The sequence below is a fragment of the Ischnura elegans genome, chromosome 3 (assembly GCF_921293095.1).
Source record: "Ischnura elegans chromosome 3, ioIscEleg1.1, whole genome shotgun sequence".
NCBI classification, from domain to species: domain Eukaryota; kingdom Metazoa; phylum Arthropoda; class Insecta; order Odonata; family Coenagrionidae; genus Ischnura; species Ischnura elegans.
The window spans coordinates 104,521,753-104,530,017 of record NC_060248.1 but is presented as its reverse complement, the minus strand read 5'-3'; positions in this window follow the sequence as shown (position 1 = coordinate 104,530,017).

Genomic DNA, 8,265 nt, shown 5'->3' with positions numbered 1-8,265 from the left:
CAGAATGAGCATGTCTGGAGTTAGTTCCAGTTGTCGCCGCTGGCGCTGTTTTGAGAACAAAATTCGTATGGGAATGAATGGTGAACATTTGAAACAGACGCGATTTTTGTCAAAATTAGTTCTCTTTTCGTGATTATGCTAACATTTACCATATTTATTTAATTTTGGCCTTTATTTTTTGGTATTTTTCACGGAATAATGTTTTCAAAATTATAGGAATTTCCGACAAAGTGATATTTTCCTAAACGCAGGTGCTGTTACTTCTTCCATGTTACAGTGTCCGTTCCATTTTAGCATAATTGTCCAGAAGTGGCCTAAAATTTTTTTGTAATATTACACGAAGCAATACCGGGTTTGTGCATTGCTTACAAGCAAATTTCTTCAGAAATCTTGGTAAAATGAATGTCAGTAATTGTTCTTCAAGTAGCTGGCGTTGCAGAAAGAGTACTGCCCGAATATAAAATTTTGCTGTCAAGTTTGCGCACTGCTTACACTGAGAAATATGTAAAGTTTTTTCTAGGATAACAATCTATCTATGATCTATTCAAATGATTCACTAATAACAGTGAGGGAGCACTTTTTTGACATGCGGCGAGAGGTTCCAGACACCCTATACATTCAGTTCTCTCCTCTGCGATTCGGACTAGGTAACCCGCCACGAAAGCTACTGCAGCTTCTCTCATATATATTTCAAATATATAAGCGATGATCACTTGGGGAAATTTGTTAATAATAATTAATTAACTATCAAATAATTAATCAGTCGACAAACACTTTTACAGTAACCTTACCTGGAATAGGTCTACTTAATATCTCGAGAAGATCTTCCGGTTGCGTTGCAGGAGTTTCATGGCCCTTAGAAATGTCATTGAGTTTCCTGATAAGCAACAGTGATTTGCAATCTTCAGAGTCATTTACTCTATCGCAGAGAGGTAGAAAGTTTTGAAATTCAAGTTCTTGACATGTTTCACTGTTTTCCTGCTGTCGGTAGAGTAACTTGACGAAGTCACTGGAAACGTTTACTCCGTCAGATGTCAGTCTACGGTCAAGAAACTGATTTCTCATGTTCTCAAGGGTGTGACTAGAATCGTAGCTAAGGAATAGAGGCCGAAATGGGGTCACAAGGCGCGCAATGGTATAGTCTTCTGAATGAACGTTGGCCATCTGTGAAAATTCCCACAAAAAATATAATTTAACTAGTTTAATAGAGGAACACGTTTTGCTCAATTCCACCCAGTTTTCTTACAATTTTACGCTGTTTCTTGCGGAAAAAATGACGTGATACTTGCCAGGACCCCCCTCCCCTCCACGTGAGATTGGGTGAGAATCGGTTCGACCCCCTAGGTCTAGGTAGGCTGGGTACGCTGTTTCTTGCGGAAAAAATGACGTGATGCTTGCCAGGACCCCCCTCCCCTCCACGTGAGATTGCGTGAACGACGGTGATATATCCATGAATTTCCCATGAGAAAATATTCCCCTGAACCGGGAATCGAGGCTGTGATCTTGGATTTCCGGGCCACTGAGCAGACTTTCTTTGATTCCCGTGGCAATTGTTCCGAGGCTCATGGTACAAGATGAGAGTGGCGGATCCATGGGGATGGGAGATGCTTAGGAGTCGTAACATACGCTATAGATAAAAATTGAAATTTTCATATGTCACTACTTTGACGTAAAGCAGATAGCAAAATTTTCCGGCAAATTTACCAACTATAACGAGTCAAAATACAAATTATTTTTAACCTTATAGGGCCTATTTTAACGCTTTGGCATTGGTAAAACGATCTACTACGCCTGCATAATATAGTGTCTTTTTTATCAATGAATTAGTCTAAAACAGCCGTTTTTGAGTCTGGAAAATCCTAACTTTCAAAATCCCCGAACCCCCCTTCGGCTTGGGGGAAATTCCCCTGGTTGTGTAGTAATTCACGAAGATAGGCCCCCACCTAGTTGGTGCAGATCTATATCCGTCACTGCTAGATTTTAAACCCTTGTGGTTCGTCAAGGATGTCAACGCGGGAAAAAAGGACTTCAATGAAGCCGCAACCCAAGACTGGAGCTAGGGCGTTGCAGGGGGGCGTGTGCCTCTGGCGAAGATTTCAGAGAGGGGAGCAGAAAATTTTGAAACATTTATTAGAAAAGTTATTTAACTTTCATAATTAAATTAGTTAGCCAAAATAATTAAAAATCATTTTAAACTAATATTAATAAAAGTTCTTCACAGCATACATACGGCGAGTAATTTCAACTAACGCACAATAAAAAAATGGATTACAGAGGTATTATATTTTAGGGGTGGAAGAGAGAAGGGGATCACGGGAGGGATAGTGGCAAACTGATCGTTGCACCCCCTGACAAAAGTCCTAGTTATGGCCCCTTCACGACCGGTTAAGAGTCTCAACCCTGCCCTAAAGACGCGCATGGCGGTATGACCGCAGTTCGATTCCCGGTTCAGGTGATTTTTTTCTCATGGCAATTCTTGTATATTTGGTAAGTTTTGGTTAGTGAGTAATCATTTCCATCGAAAAATGTTTTGCAATAGGGTCCAAAATCAATCGCCTTAGGACTAATTTTCTCGAGACCTCCTTAAAATAAATATCCTCGCTTTTTCTCATTCTTCATTATTTTCCCCTGCCAAACACCCTAAAGGTGGCTTGCTGGGTATTATGTAGATTTACAAGTATTAGAAAGAATTTAGAGCCTCTCTTAAGATAAAAATAACGTGATTTCATCAGTTCCGTTGCTATTTCCCGTAAGATCTCATGTAATTCATGTTCTCAAAAGAGCGCCTCTACCGGCCGAAGACTCAACTACGTGCGCTGTCCCAGCCTTTTCCCGACGTTGGACGGCCTTGTATATAACGTAGGCTACGCTTAAACACTCCACCAATCAAATATTGTGTTTCTGAATTGCGAAAATGTCAAAGATCATTTCAATTCTGAGTGTGCGACGACGTTGTATTTGCAGAAGGAGTTGCGTTATATTTGAATGTTATTTTAAAACCCTACCTACCGTAGAACGAAAGTTATTTTCTCAGCGCCGGTGTTTACTTTTACTCGAAACTTTCAGTGAATGACTTGGCATGATTTTGACTCCGGCCCTAATGGTTTAATTCGATTGTCTCAAGAAATGATATTTAGGAGTTATTTAGTAGCCTCTTATCGCTATGTGAAAGAACTTAGTAAATCAAAGTATTACGATGGGTCTCATGTGCCAAAATAATTCTTCGGATTTATAAAATTTATCCTGCATATGACGAAATCTATGAATGACGATTGACATTGAATTCTCAGCGGGAAGGTGGTCGTGACCTACCGTTGGATCACGTAATTGTTACGCTATGGAGAATTAACTGCGATTGGCACGCATGAATATGACATTGCTGGTACTAGCCATGAGCGATGCAAACTACCTCATTGCTTAGATACTATCATGCAGTGGAATTGCTGCGAAGATGGGATAGTTATACCGTGGAAGGAGGAGGAGAATAACTCGTTCTTCCATAGTTATACCTCCATTACTCCCTCCTCCAAAAACTTAGAATGGCATAAGACAAAATGATCAAGTAGCTCATCCACGACAATCAGAATACTTAAGCCCCTTGAGCTCACCAGAAAACACTATGGATTTCAGAAGGAAGAGAAGTCAAGCCAAAAAATGAAAAGCCAGGATGAAGTCTTACATAAGTACTTTGATGTGAAAGGTCTGAACAGAATCCAAGACGAGGTATTACAAGGTGGAAGAAAAATCAATTACATACTACATAGCTTATGATAACACCATCTTGGCTAGAAAAGATATGACCAACACATGTATCATGTAGATCCATGCGACGTGAAAATCTGGGTCCTAGCCAAGTTTTGTCCATCATCATCATAATTAGTCAGCAATCAAAATATTGTTTTGATACAGCTTTCCAATCTGCTGTTCATCTTCCCTTCCTCTTTACAAAATGACCTACAGTTGGAACACTTAATTATTACGCTATGGAGAATTAAGAGCAACTGGCAGGCATGAATATGACATTGCTGATACTAGCATGAGTGATGCCAACTGCCTCACAGCATAGGTACTTTCATCGAGTACCTTCCCGCCTGTTGATGATTTTCTTCATTGGGCCATCTTGTCTCATGAGACAGCCAACTAAGCTGACCCGTCTAATTCCAAGGATTTTCTCACATTGTTATAAATGGAAAATTTTCCTTATTAATTCAACCTCAATGCCTATAAAGACCTCACTGAACCTGTTGGAAATTAATCAGGAGTATGATAATAAGGACTTCAGTGATGCCGGGGTAACATCGCCGAATGCCAACCTGGAGGTCGAGAGTTTGAATCCTGCCTGGCTGGACGTACCACCATCCAGGACATGGATGTATGTGATTGACAAACGAGTTAATTGTAAGGGAGGACTATCAAGTCCTAAATTCGCTTGTAATAAAGATGACATTATATAAAAGACAGGATAACATTTGATTATGAAAAAAACAGCTAATGTTAGTCTCAAAGGCAATAGATTGCAGCAAGTGGAATTATTCACCTACCTTGGTAACACATCCAGGAAATGGGTAACACATCCACTTTGAATGCCTCCAAATCTGCCTTTACAATCCATCACAGCCAACCTCATCCCCTTCACAATGTTCATGCAAAGGGAGTGAGGACTCAAAGAGGACTACCACAACAGCATTGGAATTTCCCCCTGGATGCAACCCCTATACACCTGAGCACTTGCTGCTGATTGGCAAGAGCTCATTTAATAGTTCTCGGTGGCCAATTATGTGTTGCAAGATTATTCAAAAGTACATCCACTTTTTCCGTTCAAGGAGGCTGAGCGTATACCACATATAGTGTGTTGCAAGATTATTCAAAAGTACATCACTTTTTCCATTCAAGGAGGCTGAGCGTATACCACATATAGTGATCCACTCCTGCAGTGAGCAATAGCTCTTAGATCTAATTCCTTTGACTGTATCCAATCACTGCCACTGTGACTTGCTTATTACAGGATACTCATTAAATGACTTTAAACTTGAAATCTTTAGTAGACAAATTCTGGAATGGTGAATTAGGAAGATGAAAATTCAAGCATTGATTCATGGTATGGGATCAGTTTTACTAAATATCACAAAAGAATGTGATGGAATGGACACAAGACAACTCGAAATGTTTTGTGCATCAAGACAGTCCATCTTCCACCACAATCGATTCAGGGCAGACTGTTCCACAGTTGCAGGTCTTAAGGTTCCGGGCATATATTGAATCCCTTACAAGTGCAGGGAAGTTTATATTGGGGAAATATCCTGGACCTTAGAAACCAGAATGAAGGAGAATCAACGGCACCTCAGTCTTGCCCAACGTGAGAAGTTGGTGGTTGAAGAGCACGCTATCAACAATAACTATGCCATCAAATGAGAAGAGATGAAACCTAATTGGCCTTGTTGATGAAGTCTTCACGGGAAATCAGCAGGGTCAATATTGACATTGCTGCCAGCGTTTCAATGGCCTTCTCTGTCATCGTCTTCGCCCTGAAGACGGTGGCTGAGAAGGCCATTTAAACGTTGGCAGCAATGTCAATCTTGACCCGGCTGATTTCCCATGAAGACTTCATCAACAAGATTCGCCAGGAAAGTACCAGATCCTTCATCTAATTGGCCTTGTCCGAGGATTTTGGGATAGGGTAGTGAAATAAGCAATTGAAATTCCAGTGACAAAAAGAAAAAGTTTTAACGGTGACCAAGGAATCAACCTCAGCTAATCACGGAACCCAATCATTAGGTATATCCACCAATCACATCTGGCTTGTCCTTTGGGCAATCGCATACTAGCCTATGGTTGTTCAATCCCTGCAACAGACTACTCAGAGGACGATGAGCTATGCGCTCTTCAAAACATTGGAGACAAAGGAGTTTTTAACCCCAGCAGGAACCCGAGAAAAATTACTCACATACACTGAGTAAGTCTCTTCAGATATGCTTTGCACATGGCAAATATTCAAACAAAATTTTCTGTAACAAGCCAAGCAAAATGATGTTAGAATCCAAGCCATTGAGGAAAAAGTAAAGGATGATTTTGTATCTTGGAAAGGTCGTATAGCTTGGAAAGCTTGCAATGCAAGCAAGCAGTGTAGGCTTGGAAAGCATTCAGTCTAGTGATAATTTGGCTGCTGTACTTACCAATTCTATTTTTGGGCCAAGGACAAAGAAATTGGATAAAGAATTGTGATTAATACTGGATTGAGGAAGTTAGATTTTTGCTTTGATTTGAGAATAAGCTCAATGTGAATTTGAGAGATTTTTACAGAAACATTGCCCGTTAAGGAAAGTGTGGTAAAATATATTAATAATGCATGGTGGCAATAATGCATTTGTAGTTGATAGTAACAAAACGTTTCACCCACATTAAAAAAATTTTATCTTGATTCTTTTCACCATACCCCCAATATAAAAACAGTATGACACACATAAAAATAAATTGAATGATATTGAAGCCAGTACTGAATAGGGTTGTTTCCATCATCAAAGAAAATGAAAGGCATTGTTTGCGATTCATTACCCACCATTAGTGTATTCATAATGTATAAAGTATTTGGTTTCAGAAATCCCAGTTTAGGCGAATGGCAATGGTCAATTTTAACCGCATTTGAAAAAGGCCAGATTGGTGCCCATGCGATGCCACTCCACGCGACCGAGATGCTATACGAGTAGTCAGGAGTTTTACATCTTCTGAGATTACCAATGCATGCATTAGGCACAGAGATCATGGAAACATCTCTTAATAATCACCTATTATAACTGGCTAAGGTCGGAAAGTTCACTTCGTTTGATAAGGTATTAATAATCCATAATTAAGCCCAGCACTACCTTCTAGCAGGGTACTCTGCTACCTGCTAGCAGCCTGCACCTAACAGCGCACAAGTCCTCGCCCCAAGGCCTTTGCAGCAACGGGAACCAGAATGACATCACACGGGCTTTACCCGGCATTCATACTTAGCCATCGAATTTTCGTGCGCTTGAAAATTTTCACTTTTCATTTAATCGCAAAAAATAGATATCGTCATTTAAAAACCTAAAAGCATGAAATACGTACTCCAGTAGTAATAATATTTTAATTTAGGGAATAAAAAATAAAAGGAAACCACCCTATTAAGAATGGGGAGAGGATAACCGCACCCCATTATTTCTGAAAAAAATTGAAAGGATGGTAATCTTTACAGTGACCCTTAAGGGAAAGTCTTCACTCCACCATCTTCATAAACAATATTTAAAAAATAATTGATAATAATTGATCTTTAAGTCGCTAGTCTCCCCATTTCAGACCTCGGCTCATTATAATTTAAAGATATTGATTACTAAAAATGTGCCGTGGAAAGTAATAAACCTCCATAACAATGACTTCAATCCACTCCCGAGTAAAGCTGATATCATTCTGAGAAATACCCACTGCGATTTCCATAGAATTTAACACAAATTGCTCCATAAATTCAACACATAACATTAACAGTAGGCTCAAACCTAAGATGGGCTTCCCAAACAATAGGGTAGTTTCCTTCATCAAAGAAAACGAAAGGCATTGATTGCGATTCGTTACCCACCATTAGTGTATTCATAATATACAAATTATTTTGTTTTAGAAATACTGGGTTAGACGAATGGCAATGGTCCATTTTTATCCTCATTTGAAAAGGGCCACATTGGCACCCATGCGATTCCACTCCACGTCAGATTCCACTCCACGTGACGTAACAGGGACCTAGTTTCTACACGAGAGGATAGGAGTTATACATCGTCTGAGGTTACCAATGCATGCATGAGGCACAGAGCTCAGGGAAACATGTCTTAAAAATCACCTATTAAAACTGGCTAAGGTCGGAAAGTTTTCTTCGTTTGATAAGGTATTAATAAACCTTTTTTAAGCCAAGTGCTACCAGCCAGCAAGGTACTCAGCTACCCGCTAGCATCCTGCGTCCTATCAGCGCTCAGAGCCTCGATCAAGGTCACCTCACAAGGCGGGAGGGGGAACCAGAAATGCGTCGCACGGGCTTTTCCCATCATTCCTACTTGCGCGTCGCGTTTATGCGCGCTTGAAAATTTTCACTTTTCATTTAATCGCGAAAAATAGATATCGTCATTTAAAAATCTAAAAGCGTGAAATATGTACTCCAGGAGTAATCATCTTTCGATTTAGGCAATAAAAAAATAATAGGAAACCACCCTATTGTCGGTTGAGAAGCACCAATGAATAGCAGGAGAGACAAAGAGCAGGGAA